A 19,713-nucleotide genomic window follows, 5' to 3' on the forward strand; every position below is an offset into this window, starting at 1 on the left:
TGCTAAGACATTTATAAAGCTATTTGAGCTTAATAAGTGAGCTCACCAATCAACATGCACATCCATTGTTCTGCTTTGAAGAATTTATATAGTTAAAATCGAATTGAGAAAACTATTCTGAATGTGACGGATTTTTACACCTCTGTTCTTATCTCTCCTGGTATACTCAGAAGTCATTTTTTTTTTTATTGTCAAAACATATACCTTGAAGAACCTAAAGGAAATTTTGACTAGGGATTCAAAATTATTCTACTAGGAGGAAGCAAACACTGCAAACACGAAATGATGATGTTGTTGGAGTAGCCCAACAAATCAGTGATTTGGGAGATTCTTGGAAAGGTCAGCATAGCCCAGAAGAGCCACATCTGTTCGGTACCTTGATGTTCCTGCACAGCTGGTGCAGATTCGATGGGAACATCACCAGAAAGGGTCCCCAGAGACTGGTCACACGCGGCTGCTTCTTCCCTTTCATCTTCTGATTCTCTCCCTGAGCTAGATGCTGTCTGCCTAACTGAAGTCAGCCTCTCACAGAGGGCATGGTTCTCACTCTCTAGTCTGTTGATTTCTGCCCGAATTTCCTGGATAACCCGCACGAGTCGGATGCTAGCTTCCATTGCTGATTTTCCCAGACCAACTTTTTCTTGAGTCAAATACACAACCTACACAGTGGGCAGGATCAGCCTGCCTATAAATGGTACATGTCACTTGAACAATGGAGCTCATGTCTCTACCGTCTTTCAGCACCTGGGTTAGACTGCCCAGGGAAGGAAAAGAAGTCCATCACTTATTCATCCTGGGTTTTGTTTTCCGGAACAGTACATTCCTATCTTTCATTTCATGTCAATCAACAGACATAGAATACTGTTTGTGTCTGAGTGAAGAGAATATTCCAAAAATTTCCAGTAAAGGGCAGGGCTTCTTGTTTTCATCATTCATCCACCATCATGCTTGCCATTTAGTCTTTTCTGTTGCCACATCCGGTATCAAATATTCACACCATCACTAACTGTTACATTGAAACTGATGCACAAATAATTCTTTTCTTTGTAAAATATGCTGTAGTCCTGTATTTTGAGATAAATTACTAATTTTGACACATATTGTTAAGAAAAGCTGATGTTAGCCACAAAGTGGCATGTGAACTATGAGGATCTTATTGAAATGTGTTATTGGTGAGTATTCACAGATCCCTTAAGATAAGCAGGTTTCTGTCCGCACAGATACACTTTGCTATTATTGGCTTCTAGGATGTTTTCTTGGCAAGGGTTTCCTAGGGAGATTTTGGAATATGAGACGACCCAGGGTGAACATTAATCTTGAATGAGAAATGCGTAAGGCACCTACAGCTTTCATTACCTATCTCCTCAAGAGGTTTGTTGTTGGAAATGAAAAGTACAATTCTAAATAGCACACACTCCGATGGAAATATTTAGAAATTCAGTGAATGTTTAAACACGAATGAGTTTCTCAACAGGGTGAAGTTGATTAGAAAACTTTTTTTTTTTTGAGACAGGGTTTCTCTTATCTCTTATAGCCCTGGTTGTCCGGGAACTCACTCTGTAGACCAGGCTGGCCTTGAACTCAGAAATCTGCCTGCCTCTGCCTCCTGTGCTGTGATCAAAGGTGTGTACCACCACTGCCTGGCAATTAGAGAACTTTGCTTCTCTTTCTGTGTATGTTGACACCTTCTGCCCATCCTAACAGACATTCACTGATGTAGGTAGAGGTGAATGGACCAAGTCTTAAAACTCTTCCCACCAAATTAATTTGCTTCTTAATACTATTCATTTATTTATTACCAGGACCGGGTATCGAACCTGGAACTTTGAGTTTGATTGAAAACATAGTCTACTGAGATACAGTCCCAGCCAACAACTTTTTTTTTTTTAATATTCAAAGTTTAAGATATACTTATTAAAAACTTAGTCTATAAAAATAAGTAGGTTAGAGGATGGAGAGATGGTGCAGGAGTTCAAAGCACTAGTTGCTCTTCTAGAGGTTCTGAGTTCAATTCCCAGCAACCACATGGTGGCTCACAACCATCTATAATGGGATCTGTTGTCCTTTTCTGGCATGCAGGTGTACATACAATTAGAGCACTCATATACATAAAATAAATAAATAAGTAAATAAATAAATAAATCTTTAAAAAATAAGTGGGTTATTCTGATATATTATTTCTATTTTAATAGAATGAGTTTTCAGCAAATACTTATGTATGAGGCCCTCTAGAGAGTAAGTACATAAGTGGATGATGGAAATAAAGACTATAAAGTGAGATGGGATCTTAATGGTGGCCTTGTCTAACACTGGATGGTCGTATCTGTTTCATAGTTTGTTTGTCACGGACCCCACTTTTGAGTACTTCTATTGAGTACTCTTCTTTCCAGCATGTGTTACTTGCTGTTTCAGTGTGGAGGCAAGATCTCACAAATCTAGTTTGGACTCAGACTTTCTATGTAGCTTAGAGTGACCTTAAGTTCCTGGTCTCCTTGCCTCTAAATGCTGGGATTACACCACCACACTTGGTTTTAAGGGTTCTAGGCATCATACACAGAACCTCATGAATGCTAAGCAGACACTCTGCCAGCTCAGTTACAGCTCCAGCTTTTTCTGCTTTTTAACTAACCTCTATGAGATTGATTTCAGAGTTTTCCAGAAACATTTGGCAAAACATCTAAGCTTTGTTTTTTACTAAATTCTTTTTGTTGTTGTTGTTGTTTTTTTAATTAGATGTTTTCTTCATTTACATTTCAAATGCTATCCCCAAAGCCTCCTATACCCTCCCCCTGCCCTGCTCCCCAATCCACCCACTTCCACTTCCTGGCCCTGGCATTCCCCTATACTGGGGCTAGAATCTTTTTTTGTTTTTAATTAGATATTTTCTTCATTTACACTTCAAATGCTATCCCCAAAGCCCCTTATACCCTTCCTCCCTCCCCGCTCCCCAACCTACCCAGTCCCTCTTCCTGGCCCTGGCACTCCCCTGTACTGGGGCATATGATCTTTGCAATACCAAGGGCCTCTCCTCCCATTGATGGCCAACTAGGTCACCCTCTGCTACATATGCAGCTAGAGACATGAACTCTGGAAGTAGTGGTTAGTTCATATTGTTGTTCCTCCTATAGGGCTGCAGACCCCTTCAGCTCCTTGGGTACTTTCTTTAGCTCCTTCATTGGGAACCCTATGCTCCATCCAATGGATGACTGTGAGCATCCACTTCTGTATTTGTCAGGCACTGGCAGAGCCTCTCAGGAGACAGCTATATCAGGTTCCTGTCAGCAAGCACTTGTTGGCATCCACAATAGTGTCTGGGTTTGGCAGTTGTTTATGGGATGAATCCCCAAGAGGGGCAGTCTGTGGATGGTCCTTCCTTCAGTCTCAGCTCTGAACTTTGTCTCTGTAACTCCTTCCATGGGTATTTTGTTCCCCCTTCTAAGAAGGACCAAAGTATCCACACTTTGGTCTTCCTTCTTGAGTTTCATGAGCTTTGCAAATTGTATCTTGGGAATTCTAAGTTTCTGGACTAATATCCACTTATCAGTGAGGGCATATCATGTGTGTTCTTTTGTGATTATGAAATTCTTGTTGGAGCACAGTGGTGCTCATCTTGTGGGTCACGTCCTCTTTGGGGCTGAATGACTCTTTCACAGGGGTCACCTAAGACCATCAAAAACCACAGATATTTGCATTACAATTCATAACAGTAGAAAAATTACAGTTATGAAGTAACAAAAAAAATTTTGGGTGGTGGTGGTTACCACAACATGAGGAATTGTATTGACAGATTGCAGTATTAGGAAGTTAAGAATCACTGCTCTAGCAGGTTGAAATGAGTCTCTATTCTCCAGAACTAACATCTCCTACATCCTTGACTGTTTGTTGTCTAATGTAGTTTCAAGGGTTTTGAGTGCACTGTAGACTCTCTTTTTAAGTACACTATATAGCAATAGGCTTCCTGACTTAGGCTATCCAGCTGTAAAGCCATCCTTTTGAAGGTTTCTGTTCTAGCACTTGAATTGTCTTATAGAAAATATTCTACACAAGTGGGTAGTAAAAATCAGTCTTAAAATCATATTCAGTATTGCAATTATATTTCTCTCTTACAATTGTTTTCAGCAATGACACAGGACACAAAATAATATATAACTGTTGGAAATTATAAGAGAGTTATAGTTATAGACAATTTGATTATATTTCTAGAGACCAGAGGAAATGCATCCAAAATTCTATTTTGCTACAGAATAAATACTTTAAAATAGTCAGTAGTTTTTCTAAGCACTACCAGTAACTATGAAGGAAAAATTTGGAAAGTGTTCCTATGACAAGAATTTTTCAAATGTAAAATGCACAAAGATTTTTTTTAAAAAATAGAGTTTGATGTTTTTGTAATGAAGAAAATGCTAGCGTTTTACTGAGACATACAAAAGAACATAAAGAAAAAAATGGTAACTGTTCCTGGCAAAGAAGACTGTATATTTTAAATAATTTATACATTTCATGATAGCCCAATGAGAATCTCAGTGGGACTTGAAAGATTGGCAAAATCATTCTAAAGATCATCTGGAGACAATCATTATGCAACATCTGATAACCTGATAGTGAAGGTTTATTTCTACAGACTTATCTAGTGAGATTTTTGAACATAATACAAAGCTATGATGACAATATAGTAATAATCATGACATTCAAGACAAAGTTACATGTAGTTCTGAGAAAGAATACAAGAAAAGAAACATGGAAAAAATCCAGACTTCTGAGTAATTGTAGATATTAAAGTAATGAAATACTTATTTTTGGAGAGGCCTAAGAAGGTAGTGAACATGTTGTAAAAAGAAACAAAACTCACAGACTCAGTAATTATAAATCTTTTAAAATGAAAAAAACAACACCAAGCATTTAAAGAATTTCTTACTAGGTATAGGAAAATGGATCAGTCGGGAAAGTGTACATGGTGGATACATGAAGACACAAATGTACAACACACATGGATGAATAGCATACACACATACACATACACACACACACACGTACTTAACTGTAATCTATTAAAATTTCGAATGCACTAAAAGTCCATAGCAAAGCTTTTGGAATAATCTAAATGTTCAAATGCTAATAACAAATGAATAAAATTTACATATACAACAAAATAGAATTCTGGACCTCAAAATGCTGAATGAAAAATGTGTAGCCAGTGGTATAAACAGTAAAATTTAAACTTTGTACAAAAGGATTGAAAAGAAATATCCAAAAGGAAAACCATTCCTATCTCAGAGTGATATGATTTACATACTCATGTATGCTACCTGTCCTATTTGCATTTTTATGGCAGTGATACAACACATTATCAAGCTTATTTATAGAAGAAAGGATTTATTTGGGGTGTATTTCAGATACATACATGTCCATCATGGTGGGGAATTTGACAGCAGGCAGACAAACATGGTGTTGCAACTAACACTGTCTTAGGGTTTCCATTGGTGTGAAGAGACATCATGAACAAGGCAACTCTTAAAAGGCAAACATTTAAATGGGGCTAGCTTACAGATTTGGTTCAGTCCATTATCATCATGGCAGGAAGCATGGCAGCATTCAGGCAGGCAGGCAGGCATGGTGCTGGAGGAGCTGAGAGTTCTACATCTTATTCCAAAGGCAAACAGGAGAAGACTACTCAAAGCCCACCCCCAAGGTGACACACTTGGTTGGGAACATCCTTACAGAGTTTGTCATATGTAGCTTTGCCAAACAGGGCAAGATTGTTGCGCTTGTCCCAAAATTCAAGAGCAAAGTTTTCAATGGAAGTTTCCTCTTATTGGGATGTATGGTTTTAAAGGAGAGAGACTTGGAATCAAAGAGTCTCTTTCTTTCTACTTGCCTCAAATAAATTATGATATAAAATTTGCTTTTACCAGACACAAATCATTCCTTGCTAGACTACTGGGGATAAGGTTGACTAGAGGCTTCCTCACCTGTCAGAACCTTCCTCGTGGGTCACTGACAGAAGACAGCAAGGTCAGAAGAGAACACGGGGGATTTGCCTGGATCATTACATTCAGTCACATCTATTTCCATGCAGAGATATCTAATTGCCTTACCCTCGATGACACAGTAGGAAAAGGTCACTTGCATGAAATTGTATGTCTTCCTTTTCAAGCAGACACTTATCTTTCTGTCATAAATTATTTAAACTGCTCCTGAGAAATTCTACTTGTGTGGTCTTTCCTGATCGTTCACTGTGACCTTGAACTTGATATACAGCTATTGTCATAGTGATTCCCCCCCCCCCCCCCCCCCCCCCCCGGTGATCGGAAGCATTTGCTGTTGCTGTGACTCCTGACTCTGGACCACATCTGAGAGGTTGTCATTCTGTTGTTGTTTTGACATTTGATGACTACACAGTGGCAGAGGTGGGAAGCACAAGCCTTTGATGGACACAGTGCTTGTGACATGGCAATAAGTTTGTGGGGGAGATGTTTAAGGTTGTTCTGGGTCAATTTACATAAAATCATAAATTTACTAGAAATCATAAAGAGATGAACCAGATGTGCAGCCAGAAGTGAGATATTTTTGGCACTTAAGGAGACTTCTTTGGACAAAGGTGTGGAGAGAACAACTATTCGTTGATAGATATCTGTGACCTGTAGTGAATCTGTTTAGAGAATAGGCATTTCAGTCCCCACTCAGACTGATACACATGTAAAAATATTGATTGGCTGAAAGGGAAACTGAGGACATATGAGACCATAACTTAAGTAGAGACACTTCAAGAGCATAAATCAAATATCCTTAGAAACCGGATGAATAAAAGAAAGAAATGGGAAAACTGCACGCGGCAACTGCTTTGCTGCAACTAGATGTTGCCATGAAGGGGTGAAGCATTAGCATGTCCAGCTCTACCTGCCCCCTTTTTGGGTGGGGTCTCACATAGCACAGGGTGGCTTAGAATTCACTATGTAACCAAGAATGGCTTTGAATTTCTGACACTTCTACCTCTAAGTCTTGAGTGCTGTGGTCACAGTGTGTACCACAACATATTATACCACCATGCCTTGTTTATTGGGTGCTAGAAACTGAACCCAGGACTCTGTGCATGTTAGGCATGTACTTCTGAGCTACATCCTCAGTTCCTCAAAATCTTGGAATCCAAATTCCATGAGATACTCACATTTTAAACACATATTCACCGTTTTAACACTATACCTCGCAAAGCCAACAACACAAGTCAGTGGGGATGGATTAAGTCTCATGGCTTCCTATTCAAGGCTTCCAGGAGATACGTACCTTCATTTTCCCTGTGTGAAATGTCATGGACTAAATGATTTTTCTTCTTTCACTGCCAGATTCGTGTGTTGATCATATGATCATCCTGATCATAATAGGGGCTGAGACCTTTGGGAGATACAGGGCAAGTATCTCCTACCAGCAGGATGTTGAATGATAGGGGACACAACACAGGCAGTGTGCACATGTGTGCATATGTGTGTATGCATGTGTCTCTCCGTGTGTTACTGCTACCTGGAGGCTATCATTCAAATCTGCTGCATATTAGCATTTCTTATAATAATTATCAAACTGATTAATGTTGATCTCTTCTGAAGGCTTATTTATCATATTCAAAGTTCTGAAATGAAACTCCAGTACATCAAGAGACTTTAAGTTACAAGAAATAGCAGCATTCTTGAGAATAATGGTTTGTATCTGTGTAGTATATTGTTCAGGTATCTTGTTCAATTGGGTGCTACCTTGTGTCATGATAGACAATGAGTGAGCTCTACAGCCACAGATCTCTGAGTTGAAGTTGCAAGTGTGCCACTTCCTAGGTATAAAGGTCTTACAGATTGAATGTCCCCAAATTTTATATGTTGAAACCCTAGCTCCAAGTAGAGCTGTATGTGGGATGGAGCCTCTAAGGAAGTAACTGAGACCAAAAGAGTAGTGCCCTTAACCAATAGAATTAGTGCCCACATTACAAGTGGCTCCAGAAAACTCATGCCTCCTTTGTATGTATATAGAAAGAAGAAAGGCCAAGTGAGGACATATCCAAAAGAAGATCATCTGCAGAAACCAACATTTCCAACACCTTAGTCATACTTTACAGATGTCAGGCCTGTAAGAGATTTACTGTCTGTTGAATAAAACCCCCTGACTGGTATTTTGTTACTGAAAGGTGATTCGTGTTTTAAGTATAATTTTAGTTGAAATAGAATTACATCACTGGCCCCTCCCCTTCCTCCATGGAGTCCCTCCTAGTTACCCTCCCTTGAACCCCTTTCACTTCTTTTTCTCACTTTTAAGTTGATAGCTTCTTTTCATCTGATTATTAGTATTACAATCATATAATTATATATGTTTTTAACAGAATGGTTCTGGATAGACATTTAGATCTGCGTTATTTTTAATGGTCTGGCTATGTAATTTAATAACAGAGACACAACTGTACCATGGAGACAAGAATGAAGTCATATTGTTAATTGGCTTCATTCAGGATTCTGCTGGCCTGTGAACATGTGGACAGTGAGGAGGAAACTGTCACTGTCTAAAATAGATGTTCTTGTCATGCCGTGATTCCTCATCTTTGCTTATTTATCTTTTTTTAGAATTTATTTTATGTGAATTGATGCTTTGCCAGCACGTGCATCTGTGTGAGGGTGTTACAGACAGCTGTGAGCTACCATGTGGACATAGGGAATTAACTCTGGGTCCTCTCGAAGAGCAATAAGTACTCTTAACTGCTGAGCCATCTCTCCAGTTTCCTGATGAAGGTCCATATGTCAGATAATTTGTTTATTTTTCATCAGGTGCCTCTTCCAGTAAAACATAGACACTGTGATTGTGGGCTTTCTCTGTCTTGTCTTTAGTAGATCTATGTATCTGAACAAAATAGCTGCCACATGGTAGACATTCAATGAGTATTAGCCAAATAAATGCCTTCTGAAGTTGGTGGGATGGCTCACATTAGATCCTCAAATTATAGCAGCCATGAGGAAGGGAGAGCATTTAAACTTAAATTTTATTTATGCATTTTAGACATCAATCATTTATTTAATTCCTTTCTATATGCCAATTACTAAAACCACGAGTAAGCACAAGGCTATAGGCACACTTAGATGTTGGGTAAAGTCTAGATAATTCAAAGGCACCCAGATTTCTGAAAGCTTGATTGCCTTTTTCCATTAATAATCTATGTGCTCTTTCTGCCATAAGTTGGGAATGAGGCAGACTATCTTATTTTACCAATTCCCACATGTGGAATGAAAGGGAATAGCTAAAGGAAACATAAAACTAACTAGAAAAACATTTGAGAATGTATTTAAAAGCTTTGTGGGTTGTTTTAGAAGTACTGTGATTAAGTAAGAAAATGTGATATTTTTCTCTTGAACAAACAAGTATGTGGGCATTTACTGAGGCATCTCTATGTAAATGAGAATGTTAATGGCACCTGAGAGTGAGAGGGGATTCTCTGTCTCCATTTTCTACAAGTTGAACATGTTCCCAGAATCATAGTTCTATTGAGAAGGTTTATTGTATTATTCTGAAGGGACTTGCAGGTGTTTAATACCATATGGACCATGTGTCTAATCACCATGGCCTGAGGTCTGACATTTCTAGAAGATCTAACAAGAACCGATCTCACTGATGAGAAGCAATAGTGAGCAGAAGGTGCTTCAGTATAATCTTGATTGTTTATTACATTGTCTAGGCCAAAAAATGGAGGAGTTTAGAAACACTGGGATGGAATCTAGAAATTCTAACATCTTTTCAGAAGCGGTTTCCAAAGAGTCAATGGGCATCTGTGGGAGTTTAAATGCAAGAAAAGATTCTTTGCCATCCTTGTTATCAAGCTCGGGCTCTGAAGTCCGTTGTCCAGTTCTTGAGTTGGGGTTGTCGCATCGTGTCATTGAACCAATAGGAAATTGTGGTGCTATGTGATTTTGAAGGCCATATCTTAAGAACCTTTCAAATTTCCCCTTTGTTGTCTCCTAAGAGTCCGGGTAGCCACCTCTCAATATTGAAGGCTTAGTCACTGGCCTATAGTACCGTTGGGAGATGGTGACCCAGACTCTTAGGAGATGGAGCCTAAAGGAAGGAAGATAGGTTATTGAGGGAATACTTTTGGAAGAGATATTAGAACTACAGACTCTTCATCTCTCTTCTTTTTTGGTCACAATAAGGAAAAAAGCCTAGTCTACTATGCATTTTCTACCATGGTTCCAAAGCAATAAAACAATGGATAATGGGCTGAAAACTGTGAACCCAAACAAACATTCTCTTTTAAAGTTGATTACTTGATATATGTTGGAGCATCTTTAGGGTATATGCCCAGGAGTGGTATAGCTGGATCTTTAGGTAGAGCTATTCCCAATTTTCTGAGGAACCACCAGACTGATTTCCAGAGTGGTTGTGCCAGATTGCAATCCTACCAGCAATTGAGGAGTGTTCCTCTTTCTCCACATCCTCACAAGCATATGCTGTTGCCTTAGTTTTTGAACTTAGTCATTCTGATTGGTGTGAGGTGGAATCTCAATGTTGTTTTGATTTGCATTTTCCTGATGACTAAGAAAGTTGAACATTTCTTTAGGTGCTTCTCTGCCATTTGAAATTCCCCAGTTGAGAATCTTTGTTTAGCTCTGTACCCCATTTTAAAATTGGGTTATTTGGTTTTCTAGAGTCTAACTTCTTGAATTCTTTGTATATTTGGGATATTAGCCCTCTATGGTATGTAGGGTTGGTCCTGGGATCCCAATGTAAGAGTTAGGGGAAGGGCTAAAGGAGCTGAAGGGGATTGTAATCCCACAGGAAGAACAAAAGTATCAATTAACTGGACTCTTCAGAGCTCCCAGGTACTAAACCACCAACTAAAGAGTATACAAGGGCCAGTCCATGGCTCCTACTACGTATGTAGCAGAGGACTGCCTCATCTGGCATCAGTGGGAAGAGAGTCACTTGGTCCTGTGGAGGTTAGATGCCCCAGAGAAGAGGGGTGAGGGGTGAGGCAGGAATGGGTAGGTGGGTGGGGGAGCACCTTCTTAGAGGCAAAGGGGAGGGGATGGGGCGGAGGTTCATGGAGGGGATACAAGGAAGGAGGATGACATTTGAAATGTAAACAAATAAAATGATTAATAAAAAATTATATTATTGGGGCTGGAGAGACGGCTCAGTGGTTAAGAGCACTGAATGCTCTTCCAGAGGTCCTGATTTCAAATCCCAGCAACCACATTGTGGTTCACAACCATCTATAATGAGATCTGATGCCCTCTTCTGGTATGTCTGAAGACAGCTACGGTGTAATTATGTATATATATATATGTAAATACATTGTATTTATTGAACTACACATATGTGTATGTGTGTGTGTATATATATTTCAGGATCTGCTTCCTTTGGGGGGGGGGTGATTACTTGACAGAATATGTAATCATCTGAATGCTGTCCTGAGATCTTCATGGTACAAAAAGTCATGTAAGAGTATATCTCAGCATGTCAGCCATTCCATCTGACTACCGCAGCCTACTGCAACTGACTCATCATGACCTTAGGTGAGACTAGCAGAAGAGCCACCCAGCTAACCAACAGGATTAGAGAATAGCAAAGCAAAGATATACTGTTTTAAGTCATGATTTGGGGGTGTTATGAGCAGGAGGTAATTGATGCAGTTACAACAGAGGTTAGAAAACAAGAAAGGAAACTTCTCTGGGCTGAAGAATGACATATCCTTTTATGTATTCAGCAGGAGGAATGTCTTTAAGGTATTATATAAGTAGATGAATCATAATGCATCCAGAACCCTTAAAAGAAAATCCTACAAGCTTCAGAAGGAGAAGGAACCCTAAGTCACTGGATGCGTGTAAGAAAAGAAGCTGTCATCCAAGTCTGGAGATAAAATAATTTTGAATTTGGCATCTTATATCCAGAACAACACTCATTTATGTATGAGAATGTGATTTAAAAAAGGCTTTTTGGACCTGCTAAGCTCTGAGGGATTACCGTTTACAAGTGCTCTGTGACAGACCGCACTAAGGGTATGCTGCAGCAATTGGAAACCTGGGTCAGAAATGAGTAACATCTCTCATTGAGTTGTAAGAACATCAATGAGTTGTAAGAATCGATAGGTAAATAAACCAATGAAACATGTGCTGAGCTGTCCTGTTAATCCTTAATGCGTAATATAAAGAAGTAATAGCACACTATCTGAAACTGGAATCTCGTAACCTATGACATTAAATATTATAGGGTGTTGAAGTGCTAAGTGTCTTTGCGTTTTGGGGAAGTACATTCCACATACTTGCAGAAGAATATGAATGTAGATAAATCCAGTAAACCTGATAAACCTTATGTATTCTGTATTTATGTATTCTGTATTCTGTAAAGGTGAGGACTAGAAAAACAGAAACAGGTTTCATGTATTCTAAACCATAGAAATAAAATGTACACCATCTCCAGTAAAGTGCTGGTAATTAGAAATATATTAGATCGTCCCAAGAGAGTAGGTCTAATCATGCCTTTCTTACCTTAATTATGAATGGACTCTTTCCACAGCACTGCTCAAAATGAGGCTTTGTTAGTATCTTAGGGTTTTATTGCTGTGAAGAGACACCATGACTACAGCAACTCTTATAAATGAAAAAAAATTAATTGGGACTAGCTTCCCATCCCAGAGGTTTAGTCCATTATCATCACAGTCAGAATCATGGTGTTGTGTAGGCAGACATGGTGCTGGAGAAGGAGCTGAGAGTTCTATATCGCAGGCAGCAGGAAAAGAAGAGTGAGCCACTGAGATCAGGCCTGAAAATTTGAGACCTCATAGTCCACCCCACAGTGACATATGTCCTCCAACAAGGCCACATCTCCTAAAAGTGCCCATTCCCTGTGGCCAATCATTCAAGCATGAGTCTACAGAGGACATTCCTATTCAAATCACCACACTTGGGGGTTTGCGGGGAGTAGTGCACTCTAGGTAAATGTCGGTTACAGTGGAAAGGCTTAAAACCAAAGAAATCTCTTGGAGCCTCAACCCTAGACAAAGAGTCACAGGCAACTGATGAATGTCGAGAGCAGGAGAAAGGTCTTCCCAGGGAAGAGCTCCCCAGTTGGTTATCCAATATGAACTGGTCATTCCTGAGATGACCATATACACACAGGTAATATTATATAGATTGAGGTTTTATGTATGTATTCAGAAACATATATGTATACACACACACACACACACACACACACACACACACACACACACAGAGTCAAAAAGAGACTATAATCTGAAAGGAGAAAGGGGATAAATGGGAAGGTTGGAGGGAAGGAAGGGAAGGGGAAGTTAGGCAATTATAACATAATTTAAAAAATTTTAAAAATTATTTAAAAAACCCTCAATAACATAGACATTTTAACAACAGGGGTAAAGAAAGCAATGTCCCCGTTCTTACAGTCCAGCGCAGGAGGATGAACACAAATGCTTTCTCTGCACTCTGACAAAGCTGCTCTAAACAGAAGGACAAATGTCTCTAGAAAGGCCCAGAATCCACATGGTAGTTCCCAACCATTTATAACTGTAGTTCCAGACAGTCTGACTTCCTCTGCTGACCTCCAAGGACATCAGGCACACATGTGGTACACAGACCTCCTGCAGACAGCTCCTGTACAATGAAATAATATGTAAACGAAGTAACTTAAGTGACAACCAGCCTGACAGGCCATAGGAAAGCTGAGATTGAAAGTCTAGATGGAATCCTTAAAACCATTCCAGCAACAGCAGGATTGGTCACTTGGGAAGTATCCAATGGCTGTGGACATGCAGTGTGACACTGCCCAATGTACAAATACTCATCTGTGTGGGTCACCCAGTAATGAACCCCACCAATGAAGAGGTTTGTGCTGTTTCTCTATTGGTCTCTTTCTAGGTTTCTGACAATCTCTGTCTCTTTTCCACCCAGATACATATAATTGTACATACACTGAAATTAACATGCATTCCTAATACCTCATTATGACTATGCCTGGTACCAAGTAATTACAAAACAAAACAAAACCCTGGAAATCTTTTATTGTGAAAGGCAAGGGCTAAAAACAGAATAAAAATACCTGTACTGAGCATAAACACTAAAGGGAAAAGAAGACAAATTCTCTTACTTAATATGCCTTGAAGACTATGTGAAGAATAGTGTTAGTAGAGCAGAGACATGAGAATTTGAAGGTTGAAAATAAGACAGCACAGCCATGTAGGTCGAAGTTACTGAAGACAGTTAATATCAGCAAGAATAGAGGTATCTGTTCCCACTGCCAAGAGGCTGAATCTGTTGGAATTACAAAGCACTCATGTCCCAAAGAGGAAATGAAACTATTAAAGATGCAAGACAAAGCTCTGGGACTGACATTACAATCTGCACAGGGAAATCATTTAAAAATGAACATATTTTAACCTGCTTACTAATCTTTCTTATTTTTTCTTTTTGCTTCACAGGTAAACTATCCCAAGCTTTCCTTTCTTAAGTGCAACAAGTGTAATCATGTGACATAGTTCAACTAATGCTGTAGCACAGATGTCATCACTCCCCTTTTAGACTTGGCTTCCAAAATGCCTACCTACTCTCCAAATTCTTCATCGCCCATCATGTTTTACCTCCAGTTGCTGTGGGAATGAATGGGTTCAATCTGGGGTGTCTCATAGATGCTTAAGCAGCAATAGTCATGCTTCTGATGCTGCTTGGAGTTTATATCCAAGGGCTGTGGCATCGCTGGTGCTTGGCTGGCTATTCAGGACTTTCACACAAGACTGGGAAAAAGCGAACAACTCTTTGAAGTTTGCCACTCAGGAATACAGTAGTTTAGAAGGATTTCTTTATTATCAGCCTGGCACTGTGTATTCGGGGTGAGGGAGAAGAGAGGAAGGGAGACAGGGAGGAAGAAGGCAAGGGGTGGGAAGAAGGGAGAGAGACAGACAAAGAGAGACACAGAGAGACAGAGGGGCACACACAGAGTGTCTATTGAGAGACTGAAGCCATTCACTCATTTATATATTAGGTAATGACATACTAAGTGTGGCATACCTGGGTATTGGCTATGTATTGGACTCTGGAAAACGATAGGCTTTGTGCCTGGAATAAAGAGGACAGTCAAATACATACATAAGATCATAAAAATCTAGATTGTTGCTAGCATCAGGAAGAAACTACCCAGAGAATGTTCTTTGGGGATGAGGGCCATGAACAACTTTTCGGAAACATTAAAGCCCTTCAGGAAGCTCAGTCAGACTGTCAGAGGCCTTTCAAACTGCCCCAAAGTGATTGGGTTAAATGCTTTGTTTGTTTGTTTGTTTTAAAAGATCCTGACAGAGAGTAAAAAAGTATTTAAGCCCCTAGACCTGTGTCCAAAATAGCCCCATTGTTCCAGGATGCCAGGTGCTTGTGGATTTTTGTCTTTATAAACCCCTTTCAGTTTGTTTCTTTGTTTGTGGTTTTAAGGTTTAAAAGGTGTTTGGGGCTATAAAGGAGAGGGTGAATTAGAGTAGACAATAAGTAGCTGGGTAAGATATGTGAGTGTATTGGCTGGTTTTGTGTGTCAACAAGCTGGAGTTATCACAGAGAAAGGAGCCTTCTTTGAGGAAATGCCTCCACAAGATCCAGCTCTAAGGCATTTTTTCAATAAGGGGTCAAGGGGGGAGGGCCCTGCCAATTGAGGGTGGTGCCATCCCTGAGCTGGTGGTCCTGGGTTCTATAAGAAAGCAAGCCGAGCAAGCCAGAGGAAGCAATCTAGAAAGCAGCACCCCTCCATGACCTCTACACCAGCTCCTGCCTCCAGGTTCCTGCCCTGTATGAGTTCCTGTCCTGACTTCCTTTGGTGATGAACAGCAATGTGGAAGTGTAAGCTGAATAAGCCCTTTCCTCCCTAACTTGCTTCTTGGTCATGATGTTTTGTGCAGAAATAGAAACCCTGACTAAGTCAGTGAAGATACAGGAGAATTTAGGATATTTTTGCAGTTTATTAAAATGTGAAGTCGAGAAGAAAATGTCTTTTACAGGTAATATTTTAGTCGTTTTCAACACCAAACTTAACAATGATTTCTTTATTCTCTCTTTGCAAGGATTCTTTTGCTGGGTGATTTCATTGCTTGTCATAGGAAAATACACTTTATTTTCAAGAAATATTAGCCGTGGCTAATTTCAGTGGTGAGATGCCCTTAGATTTAGCTGAGGATGAACTGCCTAATTGAGATTTCTGATTGAATCTCTGCTGTGGGACAGAATCTTATCCCAAATAGAAAAGGCGAACCATTACACTTGGTTCTTTTATTGGTTTATATAAGAAACTGTTCAAAATGAACTGTCCAATTTTATCTGCTTTATTGTATTAGAACAAAGAATGTCGTTCGTTCCCTAGACTACTAGCTCACATTGGACAAAGCAAAAGGGAATGGCAGTTTTCTCTGAATTTATTTTTTAAAAAAGTAAAGAGCAGATATCTTTTGGTAGAAAAAAGAAATAAGAATAGCCACTCATTCAGTTCTTGAAAGAGATGGCTAGTGTACTTACAAACAAGCCCGGAGTCTACTTCTGAAAGGATGAACAACATAAATGGTGGGAGCATCTGACTCCAGAGCCCAAGCTGATGCAGTCAGGGATGTGGTTTCACACAGTTCAGCGAGGCTGGAAACCTCCAGACAGTTCCTGTCCTCATAGCAGAGCTTCTGTGAGAAACAACCAGATCCTGGTCATGGCTTTACCAGGCAGTGGGGTCACCTGCTTTTAGGGTTGTAACTCTTGTTGAGAAGATAAGCAGAGTTCTCATTCTGAAATATCTAGGATTATATCTCAGGGAAAGGACTTGGAATTTTTACTCACTTCTGGTTTACTCTTAATGAAATTTGCTCTAGTTTTAGTTCAGTGGGCTCATCTATGAAACTTTGTCAAAGGTTATGGAGATGTTGAACTTAAAGTTAGCTGAATATACAGACTTCGCTTGTCTTTGTGATGTACTGAAATACCTTCCATAAATTTAACATTTTATTCTTGTGTGAATTCAGTTCACATGCTTAGCCTATGGAAGTGTTTCTAAATTGAGCAAATGGCTGTGGGTTTTATAGGCCGCTATCTATCTACTCAACCAAGGTTCAGGTCATCTCCAGAATTAGGCTTTGTGATCGAAAGGAGAAAAACATATAATTATTGTTTAGGGTCTTGGTCATCAACTGGGTGAGTTTTTTATATTGTTGCTCATATAGAAACTAGTAATATAAAGATGTGGAATTTTAAGAGTATCAGCAAAGCCGAAGGATATCAATTAAACGTAGTTAAAATTGCTGTGCTTGTGTTATATTACCATTTTTCTCTATTTGTTTAGAATTAAATAGTCAAGTTACTTTTAAAATTGGATTTTTGAGAAGGCTAGTTTGGTTACTCCCCAGCAGGCTGGACACTAAGGGTATGGCAACACAGAGTGAGACCTGAGCTTCATCCCATCGGTCTGGAAGCTGCAGAACAGCTCTTTCTGCTCTCAGTCTCTGTGCCGCAGCTAGAGCACGGTGAAGGGAAGGGGAAGGGAAGGCTTGCATTTGGAACTACTTATTTTTCACAAACGAGAAAGAAGAAGAAGGATCCACGAAGAGCTCACTGGGTTGCCCACCCCAAAGTGGGAAGACCAAGGGAAGTGTGACAGGATTAGTTAATCCTAGATATTCTGCCTACATTCCTGGTGGGTTCTCAGCAGCTCAGAAACCTGCTCTAGAGTCAAAAGTAATATGTGTTTCTGGTTTACAAACAGAAGAGAATGATTCAAGGGGCTCAACTCTCACTAGTGGGGAGGGGTGTCGATGTCCAGAAATTGTGTTTGAGCAAGTATATTAGTCTTACCATAAAGCAAATGAGAAGCTCACAAAATTCCCCACTAGGACATTCAAATCTTCCTGAAGCCTCTATCTATGGAAATGCACACTAATTTTAAAAAATATTTAATGCTTTCTTCCATTAGAAAAATTACTGGTGAATAGGACAAGTGGAATCTTCTGAGATATTTTTGGCATCATTAGAGAAAGTTTTACTTGTCTTTACCTCAGATTTAAAAAGAAAATGACTGTTTTCTCTGGGTGTGAAGATGATGCCCATATACCCAGGCTAGAAGCAAGATCGAATGCTGTGGTTTGTCATCTTGCTGAGTTCTTCAAACTTTGGTCACTCCTGAGTACAAGGCAGATAAACTGATAATAATGATTTCTAATGACTGAAATTCCTGGTTTTCCCTGAGTTCCCTGATGAGATGCAGTTTTGTAAATAACCCTTTGCATATGTTTCTTTGGTTTTTTATCTCAAAGCAGAAGTGAAATACACATCACGGGTCTGAGTATTTGTCTCATATGCCTTTCCCAACCTGCTCTCAGAAACACATAAAACTAATGGGTACCCACGAAAGTGTTGTAGGGCAACATCTAATTAAAACACACCACGGAGACTTGCTGTTGCTTATCTTCCTATTTTCTTCTTTTGGTTCTGTGCTGTTAGTGCTGGTATAATCTCGGCAGTTATTTTTTTCCCTTTGTTTTGGTCCCAGGATGTAACAACATCATTAAGAAGAGAACCGGAAGACAAAGACACAGCTATTAGAATGGAACACGTGCAGGGACCGCTGGCCTTGGTGTTGATGAATTGGCGGAGCAGAGAGAGCTCTCCTACATCTTGGTTAGGAACATGAAATGAGACAATCAATTTGGATAAAGGTCTGGCTGTTTTTGTAAAACTAAGACAGATGTATAATCTGTCACTCGACACAGTGATTTTGCTTCTAGGTCCTGACACAAGGGGACAAAAAGACATATAGTCGATGTTGATTGCAGATTTATCCAAAATAACTCTGAACTGGAAACAAGCCTTGTGATTATCAACAAGATAAACAAAGTACAGTGTGTTCAGCCAGTGGGATACTGCAGCACCAGAAAGGATAAACTACTGATTCATGCACGCATGGAACAAATTCAGATTATTTTATGCCTTACAATAAAATTTCAATATAACTCCACTTACACTCTCTTCTAAAATGGGAAAACTGATTTGTGGATATAAACATGAAGCCAGGTGTTAAAGAGTCATGTGTGTAATCTTAGCACACTCAAGGTTATTGAAGCATGGGAAGTATAAAATTTGAGGGCATCCTGGGCAACATCATGAGACCTTGAGTAAAAAGTTAAAAAATAAAATGTGACCTTTTGTCAGTGCACACAGTGGTGTCCTCCAGCCTCCTAAAGACCTGTCTGCAAGGGAGTCAGCTCAGATGTGTGGGTAGGAAGCCTTCTACCATGCCTGTGGCTATATACAAGGCCAGGTAAAGAGGTATGTATTTGGCTGACTATACAGTTTTTTTTATACTTGTCCCATTTGGGGGTACAATGCTTTTTTTTTTTTCCATTTTTTATTAGGTATTTACCTCATTTACATTTCCAATGCTATACCAAAAGTCCCCCATATCCACCCACCCCCACTCCCCTGCCCACCCACTCCCCCTTTTTGGCCCTGGTATTCCCCTGTACTGGGGCATATAAAGTTTGCAAGTCCAATGGGCCTCTCTTTCCAGTGATGGCCGACTAGGCCATCTTTTGATATATATGCAGCTAGAGTCAAGAGCTCCGGGGTACTGGTTAGCTCATAATGTTGTTCCACCTATAGGGTTGCAGATCCCTTTAGCTCCTTGGCTACTTTCTCTAGCTCCTCCATTGGGAGCCCTATGATCCATCCA

General features: G+C 39.7%; 2 long non-coding RNA genes across 3 annotated transcripts in view; both read left to right on the top strand.

The window, feature by feature from the left end:
• 1700016L21Rik (RIKEN cDNA 1700016L21 gene) overlaps nt 1-14,826 on the top strand; it is a 29,729-nt gene extending 14,903 nt beyond the window's left edge. The window contains exon 3 of the long non-coding RNA NR_040460.1: nt 14,556-14,826. This is a non-coding gene — a long non-coding RNA (RIKEN cDNA 1700016L21 gene). The remainder of the gene's footprint in view (nt 1-14,555) is intronic.
• Nucleotides 1-19,713, top strand: part of Gm38673 — a 69,933-nt gene that overhangs the window by 32,665 nt on the left and 17,555 nt on the right. The window contains exon 3 of one of the 2 annotated variants that reach the window (XR_865572.1): nt 18,535-19,197. The exons of the other annotated variant lie outside the window; for it this stretch is intronic. This is a non-coding gene — a long non-coding RNA (predicted gene, 38673). Of the gene's footprint in view, nt 1-18,534; nt 19,198-19,713 lie in introns of those variants that run through there. 2 annotated transcript variants of the gene reach the window in all.

The sequence above is a fragment of the Mus musculus genome, chromosome 1, assembly GCF_000001635.26.
Source record: "Mus musculus strain C57BL/6J chromosome 1, GRCm38.p6 C57BL/6J".
Taxonomy (NCBI): Eukaryota; Metazoa; Chordata; class Mammalia; order Rodentia; family Muridae; genus Mus; species Mus musculus.